The sequence below is a fragment of the Candoia aspera genome, chromosome 15 (genome assembly GCF_035149785.1).
Source record: "Candoia aspera isolate rCanAsp1 chromosome 15, rCanAsp1.hap2, whole genome shotgun sequence".
Lineage (NCBI taxonomy): Eukaryota > Metazoa > Chordata > Lepidosauria > Squamata > Boidae > Candoia > Candoia aspera.
Window position 1 is genome coordinate 9,489,043 of NC_086167.1, and position 15,959 is coordinate 9,505,001.

General features: G+C 39.4%; 1 long non-coding RNA gene across 1 annotated transcript; it reads left to right on the plus strand.

Moving 5' to 3' along the window:
* The first annotated feature begins 3,624 nt into the window (after window positions 1-3,624).
* Window positions 3,625-15,741, plus strand: LOC134505911 (uncharacterized). Its single transcript, XR_010068756.1, has 3 exons — window positions 3,625-3,685; window positions 12,580-12,679; window positions 15,621-15,741. It is a non-coding gene; the product is annotated as an uncharacterized LOC134505911 (long non-coding RNA).
* Window positions 15,742-15,959: the final 218 nt, after the last annotated feature.

Below are 15,959 nucleotides of genomic sequence, written 5' to 3' on the forward strand. Positions count from 1 at the left end.
ACTTTTCCAAAATCTACATGGCAATTTCTCAGAAAGTTCCCTCCTCTGCAAAAGATTCTTCTGCTTTTCTACCTTATTCTTAGAGTGCATGAGAATTTCTCCTTTCTCATCATGCAAGTTTTAAGCTGATTTGACAGGTGGTAGAAGGAATTTTCTATCCCATCGTTTCTCATGGTTCTGCATCTCTGACTACCTACACATGTGCATAGTCAGAAAAGGCCCATTTGGAAGAGAAGCCTCCTAGCATGTCTCCTTGGATTTAATGGAAGGTTGGGAAGCCATGAAGGATGCAGAGATCCAGAGAGAGGATTGTCCTATGAAAAAGAGAACATTCAAATATTTGCAGGCAAAACTTTGTCCCTCATTGCTAAATGAATAGGAGACCAGCCCACTCCAGCCATTTCACTGAAATTCTCTTCTTGTTTGAAAGCCATTTCAAAAGCAAATTCTATTTTATTAAATTGAATGAGAACTAAGAAGGAAAAAATACAAGGAAATTTCCTGGAAAGCACTGGATCCTGGTTTCTTTAACCAAGATTGACTGGATAAATCATGCTTATCTGTGTTTATGTAACACACAAGGGTATCATCAAGGATTAGCAAGCCATAGATAGGCTAGGTTATGATTCACCATGCTGAATGAACCCAGCCTCTGAATTCTGTTGTACATGAAATTCCCTGATAACACACAAAAGTTAATCCATAAAATGGTTTTAGGTTATCATGTGATTTCTGAAAGGGTTAAGAAGTTATACTTCCTTATTACACAGACAAGTTCATACTTATAGTCAAAAATGGCCTAATGTGTGTAGTTTAATCATAAGCAATTATTATAAGGTAGATGTTAAGCAATACATTCACCATCCCCTGGATGAGTCTATGCTTTAACCAAATCATTAATTAGGCCAATGTCTTCCTAAAGCTGAATGTAATTAAAAAGAAATGGTTTCCAGAACTTTTTCTCATTTGTAAATATGTTTGCAGATTCATCCCTGACAATAGTGCCAAACTGATTCCACCCAAGGCTGACAAAGATTCTTTGCTTCTTCCACAAATCTAGCACCTGGGGCTACCAGTGAAAAAGATCAGATTCTAATTTAACCATAATTTGACTGGTACTGCACACAGCCTAATATTCTACCTCAGTGCATAGCAAGATTTATCCTCTCTACATCAGCCAGCAGCTCCTCAGCCCATCATAGAAAGAGATGATAAGCTCAAAATAGGCTACTCTGCTATGTCTAATAGGAGATTTTCAGCCAAGCTTCTTGGCAAGCCATCCAGTAAGGGCTAGAATTGTTGGCAGTCCTTTGGCTTTGAAGAAGACACACTGTGGTGCAGTTCACCTGTAGAGACGGAGGTGGCTCTGCAGCCCCAATCTGGAAGTGCAGAGTCTAGCACAATGGGGGGACTGGAAGTCCATTGTTGTGGCAACTGTGGGTGTCACTCTCTGACACCACTCACAGTTTTCTATCAGTTTTTGGTGGCACCTGTCTTCAAAGCCAGTGGAAGCTTCATAGCACAGGGCTCACCAGCAGGCTCTGTCAGCAGCCACAACTTCTAAGTTCCTTGGTTGGATGTCCCAGTAGTGTTGGATTTCTTCCACAGCATCTTTGTAGCACTTGAGTGGTCATTCTCAAGGTCTCTTCCCAGACAAGAATTAATTTTTTTTTAATCCGTTCAATTGTGTCCGATCTTGACACAAAAACAAGTCCCTGCAGTTTTCCTGGCAAGGTTTTCAGAAGTGGTTTGCCATTGCCTCCTTCCTAGGGCTGAGAGAGGGGGACTGGCCAAGGTCACCAGCTGGCTTTGTGCCCAAGGTGGAACTAGGTCTCCCAGTTTCTAGCCTGGTGTCTTAAACACGACTGGCTCTCTAGAGTAGAGACAACTAAATGTAAGCAGCCTATATAGTCAACAATTCCCTGAGCTGAGCTTAGCCCAGCATGTCGCATAAAGTACACTTGCAAGATAACCCATGGAGCAAAGAGCTTCAAGAAATGTGTGATAAGATGAAAATGTTATTAAGCATTGGGGATGAACCGAGGACCCTCATTCTCAATAAAGAAGAACCATGAAGGAAGACTCTCTCTTCCATGGATACACTACTTTCCTCTCAGTCTTAGTCTGATCGACAACGGCCATTTTAAGTAGATGCACCCACTATCTCCATGCCTGGATTTCCTAGACTCTTCTTTGCGCATTAGTACATCCCCCTCCCCTGCCCAAAAAATTAGGGATGCTCTTTCTTTTGCCAGTGATGCATTCCAACCCCTTGCAAGTTGTTCGATTTTGGAATGAAAGTTGACATTCTTGGGCTAAAGAAATCGCCACTAAGAGTAAGTTGAGTAAGATTAAGATTAAGATTGGAAAAGAAGTGACCCTTATATCCCGAAAAAATTAGGCATGTCTCCTGACTCAGCAGGAGAACCCATGGTAGACTTCCATCATTACTTTATCATTTGCAATATCAAATGTCATATGCTAAATATATTACCCTGGTGGAGAAAGCTTTTAATGGCCACTGGATAGGGAGAAAGAGAGAGAGAGAGATTGCATTAGAGACAGTTTGGCTCTCACAGTAGCATTTGCTAGAAGATATTATTAATACAGGTGTCTGAGACTACAGCAAGCTCCTTCCTAAAATGATTGGACCAGTGATGGAGGAGAAAGCAGCGAGTGACATCACATTAATGGTCCGTTGCTGCTCCAGACAACGGCCTGTGACATCGAAGGACTTTATTTTGTTACCCAGTTCATCTGTCTGATAGTTGGTCAGGCTTTTTATTTTTCTGTATAAGGATGTTTCTTAACAGATTCCAAAGCAGATTGATTACAGGTAGTCCTTGCTTAACAACCATTCATTTAGTGATGGTTCAGAATTATGACGGTGCTGGGAAAACCAACTCACTACCAGTCCTCAGACTTACAGCCATCGCAGTGTCCCCCAGTCACATGATCATGATTTGGGTGCTTGGCAACTGGTTCGCATTTATGACCATTGCAGCATTCTGTGGTCACAGGACCACCCTTTCCAATCTTCCCATCCAGTTTCTGGCAGGCAAAATCAATGGGAAACCACATAATTTGCTTAATGGTCATGTGGTTTGCTAAACACCTGCAGTGATTTGCTTAATGACCTCCACAAAAAAGGTTGTAAAATCAGGTCAGATTCACTTCATGACTGCTTCACTTAGCAACCAAAATTCTGGTCCCATTTGTGGTCATTAAGCAAGGACTACCTATATCAATGGAAATCATTTGCCTTTCTAAGAATATGAAAGATTTTCATGGGCAAACCTTCACCTTGGGGCTGAAAATGTTTCCAAGACATATTCCACAAAAGAATCCCCACTCTAGAAATTTTCATTCCACTTAATTATTTTTGGTTTCTTTAGGGCTTTTTTTAAAACATTGAGAAGGAGGAAGAGGAGGAAAGGGCAACACTGTAAGAGCATATTATTATAAGATATTATAAAGCAGAGAGGGTTTTTTTTTAATCATGAAACATCCTCTTTCCCACTTTCAGCTTAGTTTCTGACGAAATGAGAACCAGAATGAGCTATTTCTCATTGCTTATTCCAGTAGAAGCTTCTTAAACTACTACAGCAAAAACGTCAGATGGATACAGTGATGGAAGAGTTGAACTCTCACATCCAGCAATTGAATGAAACCCCCTTTGATTCAAGTTTGGTGAGATCACTAGAAGCAGCTAAAGTTGCTTCTGATGGTTGGGTTCAGTGAGGTCAACCAGGAATGTATGCTTGAACCAAAATACAGAGAGAAGACATTGAAAAGACTTTTGAGGCATCTGGTCTGAATTGCTTACTAGAAGGATATCAACTTATAGAATGCCGTGTCATAATTTATAGGAGACAGTGGGCTTCTATGTAATAGTTGGGTTCAAATAACCACTAAGTCAAAATTCAGTCTGATCAATTTCAGCTTACTGTGGTGTATAGGCCTATGGTGGCTTGCAAACTCTAATTCAGAGCTTAGCATGGTGTGTAACCCAAACAATTATGGCACAGACTTCTATGATGAATTATTGATGTCCAAAGTTCAGAAATATCCAGATGCCAAATGAGAAGCCTAAAACATCTCACTCATGGGGAGGATGTGATGTCAAGGAAGCAATTATTAGCCAGGACTGCAACTATAATCCTCAAAGAAAAATCAGAAATGGTATCACCTTTTCTTAAGCTTCATTCAGCTGTTTTTTTACACTTACCAAGCCAAGTTGAGACTTCTGTAGCGTACACAGAGATCAAGACATTTTAATATTTTAGTTGAGTAGATTGGCCCGATAATACCAACATTAAGCTTTCTTTTCCATTATTGCTATCAATGGGAAAGCATAAGCCTACATGCCAGTCAAGTGCATTAAAACCAACAGAACTTAAAGTGTTTCAATTTGACCAGGCCAGCGTTGGCATATATAATTTGAAAGGTCCTCCCGGTTTATCTGTCTGCTCAGAAAAGTATGTAAACAGTGAAAGCAGAGTTCACCACTCAATTTTCAACAAACCTTTTCAAGGTGGGATGGATGTGCACCCCCATTTAATATACATTTTTGACCAGTAAAGGTATGAATTTAAAAACTATACATCCAGTTCTTGAAGAATTTTGATCCTTAGCCTTCCTTAGCACTACAGATTTTCAATAAATAAGTTAAACATCATGATTTTCTGATTAGGTGAGATGGGACATGAAAAAGGGGGATTATTAACTTATGAATAATAATGAAGAAGTCTACAAAAACGTCATGTATCATTTTAGTCTTGAGAGGCCACTTTTTGCTGCATTAACATAGGATCTCTGCCAAATTCAAGAAATCATCAAGCCCTCCACCCAAAAAAACCTGTGTCCCTAGTAAAAGCCAAGATGGACCTCCAGCAGACTTCCAGAGTTTTCAACTCCCCATCATCTCAACCAACAGAACCAGTGGTGAAAATTGTTGAAAAGTGTAGCTCAACAATTGGTGGAGGATCTTAGATTGTCCACCCCAATGTAGGGTTTACATGCAAACAAACAAGCTACATGGGCAACATCAGGAGTCAAAGTTTGTCTTCATGTCTCTTGTCCAATTCAGTCATGACAAGCTGGTCATCTAAGCATCTGTGGTGGTTGCTGACGTCTCCTACTTAGTTCAGAGAGAAGTATTATTCCTGGTGCTTAGTTATTGTCCAAAGCAGTTGCTGATGCATCATGCCCAGCTTGATTAGAAAAAATAAATCACTACTGACAGTTAGTTTCAGGGGATTTCCGTTTGCTTCATGTGAGCAGCTGCAAGCTGCATGAATGGTTTTGAGCACAAAGTCATGGATGGAAGAGACCTGCAACTGAAGCAACATTTCCACTCCCAAAATAGCCCCATCCATTTCCAACCAAGATATGAGAAGAATCAGTAGAAAGCAATGTAGGAGGGACTGTGCAAGACCCTGTTGTAAAATGAGAAGGAAGTAAGACATGGCAGACTGTGATGAGGAGAGAAAGACATCAAAACCCATCACCTTGCTCCAGAGAGTAGACCAAGCTACTTTGGAGGGTGACAAAATGTTACAATAAGGTTCATTGACGTTGTTCTGCTCACCAGCCAGATGTAGCTGGAGCTCACCAATGGACATCTGAGCAGAGGAATTGACATTTCCAAAGCAAATCTAGTATCAGGCTCTTGACAGATCAGGACTCTCACGGTACTGAGGTCCAACCAAGACATTCCACTGCTTCTTGTCATTGTGCCACGTATATACATGAAGCAAAAGCAGCAGCTAAATCTCACTCCAACGAGTGACGATAGGCCATCACTCACAGCCCCAGGGATCAGCAGGGCCTTAAGTCAGGCTACATGATACTCACCCCTCAATATCTGCCCTCTGAGATGGCTGCCTCAGGCCCTGCTATTGTTACACTACAAAATCCAATACTGGTTTTCTTCCATTGAAAAAGACTTTGATGTTCTAACTATGCTATGTTATCTATGGCCAGACCATCATGGGTGACCACGCTCCACAAACATCCACCATCTGAGGACACCACTTAGAATTAGACAACTTTCAGCCACCTCGCCCATGTTCTGAACTGCAATTCCTACAATCTCTTGCCATTAAAAGTTGAAATCTTAATGTCTGGAAGGCATTGGCTAGTCTATGCCAAGACATTACAAATAATGACCAATAATAGGGTTTTCTAAGCACTGCTACTTAGTTAATTGATTATGCTGGTTTGTGATTGTAACAAATCCTATGGACATTTAATAGAAACCTCTTTCCTTTCATTTTTATCCAAAAAACAAAACCTTGCTGCTCTCCAAAAATATTAAATGTTGCTGCTCGTATCATTTGCAGGACTGCTTCATCACTAACATTGTTGCATGCACTGTTATTTTAATCCGCCGAGCCGTCGTATTTTTTATTTTTTGTTTGTTTGTTCATTTGTTTTCTTGTTTGTTTGTTTTTATTGTGTCACGGCTGGACTTTAGTTAGTAACTTTGCCACCTGAAATATTTTCAAGGGTAAGAAGGCAGGCATGAATTAATGCAGTGGGTATTTTTATACTTCCCTCTCTGCTAAAACAACACAAACCACGCAGTGAAACCATGAAAAGCTGGAGAGAAAAGTAATTTAAAAGACTAATTGAAGCAAATAGGTCTTGGCAGTTTTTCTAAGAATCAAAGAAATAGGATCAGTTAAAATATGCAGAGAGTCTGTTCCAAGACACACCAAAAAGCATTTCCCACATATCCAACCATTCTACACAATTAATGGGGTCTTCAGAAGTGTCTTTTCTGGAAACTTTAATCATCTGATTAAATTAATTAATGATCTGATCCAAACTCCATATTAAGCTGCACACAATACGACTCTGGTTTGGCGTGCTATGTGGATCCAGCCATGATGGTCTGTAAATCATGGTTTCTGGAATAGTATGATTCAAGCCTGACCAACTGTGGTTTATTATTATGGTTTCTGCAGTGGACCCAGTCAATGAGACTGAGAATCTCTTGGATAGACTGGCCTTCAGCCTTTCAGGACTTTAAAGAATCAACACTTTGGATGGAGACGCAAACTCTGGGTAACCAGTACATTTTTTGAATATTGGGGCAATATGATCTCAATCCTGTTCACCTTTTAGCAGCATAAGCTTGATGCAAAGAACAGCAGTTATTGTAAATTCAGCTTCTTAAATCTGATCTGCAGGGAGGAGACAAACTAGAGAACCTTAAAAAGGCTTTGTGCTGGATGAGACTAGAATTGTTGGCTGTTTTTGCATGAGATGTTCACCTGGTCATAGATGAACTTATATGAGATCAGCTCCAACTTTATTACAATCACAAACCAGCATAATCAATTAACCTATTTTCTGGGGTTGGAGAATTCATGGAACCTTGTTTAATCAAAAGGGCTGATCCAGAGAAGTCCCTCAGCCACACACACATACAGAAATAAAACTATGTGAAAACATATGCACCATGTGAATGCAGCCACTAACTTTCTGTTCAAACCTCACATGCCAAGCTTGGGTTCAGTACCACTGTCTTGCATGGTCCACCTACCCGCACAACTAATGCTGAGACCCATTGTCCCCAGTATGGGCTATGATATAGACATAAAGGTAAAGGTAAAGGTTTCCCTCAACGTAAAGTCCAGTCGTGTCCGACTCTAGGGGGCGGTGCTCATCTCCGTTTCAAAGCCGAAGAGCTGGCATTTGTCCGAAGACACTTCCTCCGTGGTCATGTGGCCGGCATGACGACTCGGAACGCCGTTACCTTCCCGCCGAAGCGGTACCTATTGATCTACTCACATTTGCATGTTTTCGAACTGCTAGGTGAGCAGGAGCTGGGACGAGCAACGGGAGCTCACCCCGCCGCACGGTTTCGAACCGCCGACCTTCCGATCGGCAGCTCAGCGGTTTAACCCGCAGTGCCACCGCGTCCCTATAGACATGGCCAGACTAATAACCAATTGATCACTGTTTTCTGCCTTGATCTTCTCCAGCCTCCTTTCAAAGCCATCCAAGCTGTAAAGCATCATAGTTTAGCAGCAGACATTTCCAGCATTGGCACATGCTACCTGATCATCACTGCTAAGAAGAAATACTTGCAAGTCTTGGGAACACCATCTTTTCTCAGTGCATTTCTCACCTTACCTGGAAGATTAATTTATTTCATATATATCCCAGCTTTCATTCAGGAGTTCATGGCAATGTGCGTAGCTCCCCCACCCCCCACATTTTCCTCCACAATGTATTTAACAGGCTAGGAGGAGGGAGATGCAGATTCTAGACCCCTCAACCAGGAAGCCCCCAACGTGAGTTTAGACCAGTCACATTCTCTAAACCAGGTTTTCTCAACCAGGGTTCTGTGAAACCCTAGGGTTCTACAAGAGGTCACTAAGGGTTCCCTGGGAGATCACAATTTATTTAAAAGATTATTTCAAATTTGGGCAACTTCACATTAAAGAGGTAAATTTCATTTTTTGTCTTTAGTTTAAGAACACTGTGAATGCATCTAGACAGGCCTACCCATGAAACAAATAGAATAATTTTGCAACTTCTGGCCTGTATTTGAGCCTGAAGGTGCAGGGGTTCCCCCAGGATCAAAAAGTCAAGAAAGGCTACTCTAAACCCAACTGTCCCAAACTCACCCATGGGCTTTCTTGACTGAAGGGAGATTAGAACAGGGGTCTCCCCCTTTATAGTCCAATACCTTCACCACTGGACCACTCTGGCTATCTTATAGGCTAAGTTCACACAGCATATTAAACTAGACTAAAATGGAGTTGGGTAGTTGGTGCTTGTTTTCTTGGGCCTAGTATATATATTTTATATATATGTATGTATGTATGTATGTATGTATATTAGTGTGTGTGTGTATAAATAAATAAAAATAGTATGTTGCTTAACGGGTTTAATACATAATCTGAGCCCTACCATGGAATCATAGAATCTATGTATTCAGACATGTCTGAGCCCCAAAGTAATCAAATGGCCTACTTCTTACAACATACCAGGATTCAGAAAAAGTAACCAGTGTTAAAACAAAGGATGATTAATATATTGTGAGAAAACAATTGCTACATTTGGTACTACATTGATGAAGTTCACTGCATCAAGAGAGCCCAAGAGTTTGAATGGGTTTTTAAAAAGAGTCCCAAGTTCTTGCTTAGAAGAAACAAGTGTTAATGGCTTTTTCTTCTAACAATTATGGGGGTGGGGACTCCCCTCAAGGTATTTTTTTTTTGTTTCTGTACTTTCTTATGAGTTTTCCTTCCACTGCTACAAGTAGCTACATGGGATACATTTTTTAATCTGTATTTTTTGGAAAATCAGCAAACTATCTCTGAAGAATCCTACAAAGGGATACAGTGTCCCTCACCCTTATACCCCACCTGGCTTTCTCTGCAGCTGTGTGGGCAACGGGGAACTCCCAGTTCTAAAATTATGCCTTTTCTCTTGCAAAGGGCAAATCAGAAACTCGAACAAGGCGCACAAACAGTTCTAGAAAAGGAAGTGAAACTGTGCAAAAGGACCACTGACTCAGGAAAGGAAGATGGAGCAAACATGTTCTTTGCTACGTGGCACAACTGAAAAACACATCTCTCCCCACCCTGAAGGAAAAAAAGCACACACAGTGCCTCATTCCATGCTTCGTACAAAAAAATGAATTCATCTCTTGGCTTGCATTGAACGAACTGGAAAAGGTGGCATGAAAAAGGTTGAGGTCATGTCTACCTTGAGAATCACAGTAAATCAGTTTTATACTACAACCTGCCTGTTTACTTTGGGTATATGCAGGGTAATTACATGGGAAGTTGGCATGCTGCAACAGGGCATATTAGCACCAAGTATGACCTTTATTTACCAAAAGGCTGCTGGCATGGACATGGGTCCTGTTCCCATTTGTAGAAATTAAATTATCAGATGGTCATAGCAACCTCAACAGCTTTCCTTTGAGTAAATGGGTCATTTGAACTGGCCACACTCAATGTGGTAACCATTTTGTGACTAGAGAACTATGGGAACATGCCTGGACTATGTTCCCCAAATCCTCAATGTGCCCAATAAAGCTGTTTTCCCTTTTACTATTCAGTCAAAATGACCACATCCAAGCACATCATGCTAAAGAGAGGGGCAGTGTGAAGTCCAGATCCTCTCTATGTGCCCCTTCCTCAATTTAGCTGTGGCTGCTGCCTGTTCACCTAACATCCCAGAAGGGCAAAACCAGAGGAGCCAATGTATGTCCCTGATGGCTTGGTAGAAAGAGGAAGGAGAAGGAACAGCAGACCAAGAGGTCTTCAGAAGTTGGAAGGGCATCTGTGTGGGCCTCAGAGGTTGTCCAGTGGTGCTAATCCAACCAGTCCTACCTGGAGATGATCTTCCCTCCAGCATTGAGCATCCCAAGACATGATACATCTAAAAGTGGGGGTACAGTTCACTGTCCATTCTACTGCATCCCATCATCTGCCAGATTATTCATATTTGGTTTATGAAGAATACAGATAAGCTTTGTTGTTGGATTATGGTCTCTACCCAAGAAAGATATTTGGTGGGAAGAGAGAATATTTATCCTCCATTCATTTGCTTCCCCAGCAGTTTCCACCCTGGGAAGACAGATCTGGCACCTTCTTTGTTATCTTTATGGCACCTCCAGCAAGAAATCCTTATTCTCCCTGACATTTTTAAGTCGTTAACATCACCATATATTATGCTGCTCTGGAGCTTTTTAATGAGTTTCATTTCTGCTGCTTAGAAAATATTATACCTGTGTGAATCAGGTCTAAGTCAATTCAAACATCCAGCCTGATGTAATTCATGTCATTGACGTGAACATACAAATCAGGTGAAAACAGGTCAGATTCCAATCTACATTTATTGGTGATTGGAAACCCCTTAAGGAGTTTTTGTGTAAAAATGAAAAGAAATGAATTTGTGATTTATGGTTTTGATGATTAGACCGGACAGATTATAGAAAGAAGAGAGTCATGATGTACCATTAGACGGAGGGGTTAAGATATAATTGCTGTGAAGGATATCAGATTTCTTTGTATCTTTTTTCTTTCTTTTCTATTTTTCTTTTAAAAAATTTTCTTTTCTTGCACTTTTTACTTTCTTTTTCTCTTTTCTTCTTTATTTTATCTTAGTTTGTATTAATTTTTATCTTTCAAAAAAAGTTTAATTTAAAAATTATATATAAAAGAGGTTGGATTCAGTTTGGACAGAAGGGTCTCCTGCATCTCTACAGAAGATCTTTTTTCTTTAAAAAATTGAAGCAAACTGATTCAAATCAGATCGATCCAACCAATTAGATTCCCATCCCCCCATGGGAGACTAATTGGTTGGATTGATCTGATTTGAATCAGTTTGCTTCAATGAGTCAATCTGCTGCAGCAAAGCTTTGGCAAAATGGAATCAGTGATTTGCACAGCCTTAGGGAGAAAAGACACACTTTTTGATATCATGAATTTTTAGTTACTAGTTGCACTGACAGTTTCATTTTCTTAAATTGCAATTTTAGCTGGTTTTGTAAGCACCCTTCAACAGCAGTAAGTGCGACTGAAAAATTGTTTATTTTTATTAAACCCTAAAGCAGCATTTCCCCACATACTTCTGATGAGCCTCCTCTAATTTCCTTTTTTAAATTTTGTTATTTTATTTTTGTTGAATAATAATTAACAAACCAATAAATCTATAATGTGTAGGAAAAACAATCCACTGAAAAGTAAAAAAAGAGAGAGAAATAGATCATAAATGCCTTCATTTTTGCCATATATCCTAAGTATTGCCAACAGTAGACTTGTTATGCTTAGGATAATACATAAAACCTGCCCACATCTGATGTTCCTGCCTCTGATGTTTCATTATTCTTATTTAATCTGTAACCTTTTCCAATATGGCCACTGAAGAAGCCTTGTTAATCCACATATCAACTGTTAAATTGTCAAAGGCTTTCCATCACTGAGCAATTATTATTTAGCTGCTAAGATTAGGTAAACAATACATTCCTTATTTTTAAGCTTAAGGTTCAATTGAATAACTATATGTAGTAACTAACTCCCAGGAGCATGCAATTCCTTGTTTGGTAACAACAGTTATCTCACCCAAAAAGGCACACCTGAAGGTATAACTTTCTTGCATGACCATCATGTCTCCAATGAAGATTTATCTCTTGACTGTTCTATACTCCAGGGCAGTGACAATGTTTTTGGCTAAAGGTGGAGGTTACTAACAACATTTCTGCAGTCTGTGAATGGAGGGAGAACCTGTAGGATCTGTTTTGCTATACACCATCAGAAACATTAAAGGCAAAACTGAAATACTTTGGCCACATAATGAGAAGACAGGACACCCTGGAGAAGATGCTGATGCTAGGGAGAGTGGAAGGCAAAAGGAAGAGGGGCCGACCAAGGGCAAGGTGGATGGATGATATTCTAGAGGTGACGGACTCATCCCTGGGGGAGCTGGGGGTGTTGACGACCGACAGGAAGCTCTGGCGTGGGCTGGTCCATGAAGTCACGAAGAGTCGGAAGCGACTAAACGAATAAACAACAACAACAATCAGAAACATTTGTCTGTTCATCTCAGCTTCTTTGAAACCTGTTGATGGCTGATTAAGCATGCTGAGAAACATGCCATCATAATTGGAAGCATGGAAACATTGCTCTAGCTCAAATATGGACAACTGGTGAGCAGCACATCTCCATATTTTCCAAAGGATTTTTTTTTCCCAGCTCCAGCCCAGCGTGGAACATTTTGCATACAAAAGTTGATGCTCTGCTAAATAAATGCAACCTTTCCTTCATGGCCTGTTGTCTATTGTTCGTGAGATATGTTGTCATCACCACCACCACCACCATGAAGGGTGGTGTGAAAGTAAGAAATCTTCAGGGAGGAAAAGGGTTAAATGAATCCTACCTTCCCCATTGTAGATTGCAACTTGGGTGATTGAGTTTTTGGAGGAAAGGGAGGCAAAAAAACAAGTGTGGGATTACTGAATATAATCAGTTGCTTGAATCTATTGGTGTTTCTTTTGACTCACATATACTCATGTGTTTAGTTAATACATTGAATCATTGAATCAAACTGTTTTATATTCTTTATTGTTTGTCACCTTGAATATCTATCTATTTATTTATTTATTTATTTATTTTAAAGATTTATTTTTATTTATTTATCACCACCCATCTCCCACACAAGGAGGGCCGTCCACCTTAGGTAACTCTGGGCAGCTCACGACCAATAGTAAATAGGCCAGGCTTAAAACCAATGTGCAAAATAAATGAAACCCAGGATCAGCTTCCATCTGGCTCTTTGAGAGTGCAATAACCAGGCAGAAGTTAATTCAGGTTTAAAGCTCTATCAGAGGTTCATGTGCAGTGGTCAAAAGATGCTAGAACTCTATCCCTGAGTGCTATCTTCTTCTGATATCTGTTTGGAGCTCAGTTGTTATTTAAAGTTTCTTGAATTATTTGAAGTAACTATGTTGAGGGTCCTAATGGGAAGCCAGAATAGTTGTCCCACTCTGCCCTCTTCTACCATCATCCCCAGATAAATTATGGTGTCCCATCAAAATAGGAGAGAACTTGAACAGAAGGCTTTACAGTAGTCCCTCCAATGTGGAACTAGTGTTGGTTCTAAGACCGTATGATGGAAATGTAATGGGGAACTTGAGAGTCTCACACTAAGAATCAGATCTGTGAAGAACCCCCAAGTACACCACCATTCCTATAGAGAGATTCTCCATGCATTTTGGATCCCACAAACCCCAGGAACTTTATCTCTAAGGGAATGTGTACATGATTGCATCATTGCAACAGAATTGAGACATTTTTAACTAAGGCTGACTTGTACAATCAATACTGATAATTACCTCATATTTTACTGCAAAACCTTAAGACTTATTGTTCCTGGGAAGTTTCCAGGAAGATGGAAGTTGGCATATAAGATACAGAAAAAAAAAAAGAGTTTGTGTATCTGTGTCAAAATTAGAACCATCTAGCTGAAAACAACTGGAGAGAGAGAGAGAGGTTTTATATGGTAGTGCAATATTTTGATTCTCATTTAGAAATGACATCTTCTTAAAAAGTATTTAAACATACTCTGAAAATTAAAAAAGGTATAATGAAGTACCCCCAACACCCAGAAACTGCACATACAAAAGAAAAAAAGTTGGAAATTCATAAAAATGTTGTAAACTTAAGAAAACATAAAAGTTTAAGCATCAGTATTCAATATTTATATGCCAAAAAAGAAAAAAAGTACAGATGGAAGTAATCTGGAGATACAATGTGAATTCTGTAAAGATTGAAGAAGTCTTGGCTGCTTAAAAATCTTCAAAAATTCAAGAACTCTTTAAAAAAATTCAGGAACTTTAAAGATTCAAGAACTGCTGTTCAGCTGTCATTATTCCCCACTCTTTTAAATATCTTTGACCCAAACAAAATCTGGCTTTACTTTCCCAGTTTGTTGCTACCATAAAGCTGGCAGCTAACAACCAAAGTTCATTTCTTGGACTATGCTTGATTCCCAGGGAAGTGGCTTCTTAATAAAATAAGAGCATTCTTATATAAGATAAAAATAAGAACTTGTCTAAGTAACTCAAGAAAAATGTGGGTCTCCAAGAAAACAGTCACAAGCTTTCCCCAGGCTGGTAGAATACCGCCAAAATGGAAGAAGAATGGATTTTTTTTCAAAAGCAATCAGGTCTTTATGCTTTATTTTTCCTGGATCCCATGTGGCAAACCCACCATGTTGCTAAATGAAAGTCCTCCCATCTTTACAACCAACTTGCATCCTCATCTAAAATGGCAGCTAACAATAGAAGGTGTTTTATTAGTCAAGAAGATGGGGCTTCTGTTCACCGCAATTTTTATTTTTATAGGCAACCTTTGCAGGCTAAAGGCCATAATAAATCCAAAACTGAACTGAAAATTGTATGCAATCTTTTGTATTGGATGATTTCACTCAATGTGTGGTTTATTTCATCTGGCTTCACAACCTGTGTGAATCCAGGCAGTGTTGTCTATAAACCATAATGTGTGATCCCAGCCTCCTGTAGTCTACTCAATTAATCATGTTTAAGGAAACCTTGACTTGGCATGATTATGAACCCAGTTCGATCTAGATGATGACCAGAACTGCAGAGAGGAAGGAAGGAAGATTTTAAAATCAGAGAGTAACCAAGAACACAAATTAGGGAAAGAAAAAGTGAACAAAGGATTTTAATGAATGAAAATGTACAAAGCTGTAATCAAGATAACATTAAGCACATCTAAACCATTCAGGAGGAGAATTAGGAATATTTCAAGGTGATTGTTGGAAAGTAAGATTGTTTTGGCAAGAAGCACTTGACAATATGAAAGTTTTATGCATCTCCAAAAGATAAACCTAAGACATGAACAAACAAAGTCAGATACTTTTAAATGCCAAGAATTGAAGTATACGCACAACACCATCAAACTATTAAGAAATGTTTGCATTTACAGAGAATTGAGGAAGTTACAGGCTGTTACATTTATCTCTTGGCCAATCAAGTGAAGCATGTTATGTTCAGGCTAAGATGCAACATCACATTATTCGTGATGGGTTTTTTTTAATATATTTATTTGTTTTCTCTCTTTTTTTAGCTCTAAAGCAGATCTTCAAAATACAGTGTACTCAAAGCTTCCATCCATTGAATTCACTGTTCTGTTTTGCTGTTTTAATACTGAATGTTTATTAGCTGAAAATGTTTGTTTAATAAAACTGTTGTGCATCACTAAACCATCTGGCTGTTTGTATATTTCTCATCGCTTTTTTTTTTTTTTGGAACCTGATTGGTGAATGTTACTACCTTCAGTATGAATCTGATTGTTATTCATAACTCAATAAAATAACTGTCAAGTTTATAGTCAAGGCTGTCCAACACAAAACGCATTTTATAGAATACGTTGGGGTGGCATGCAAAAGTGATAAATTCACCTAAA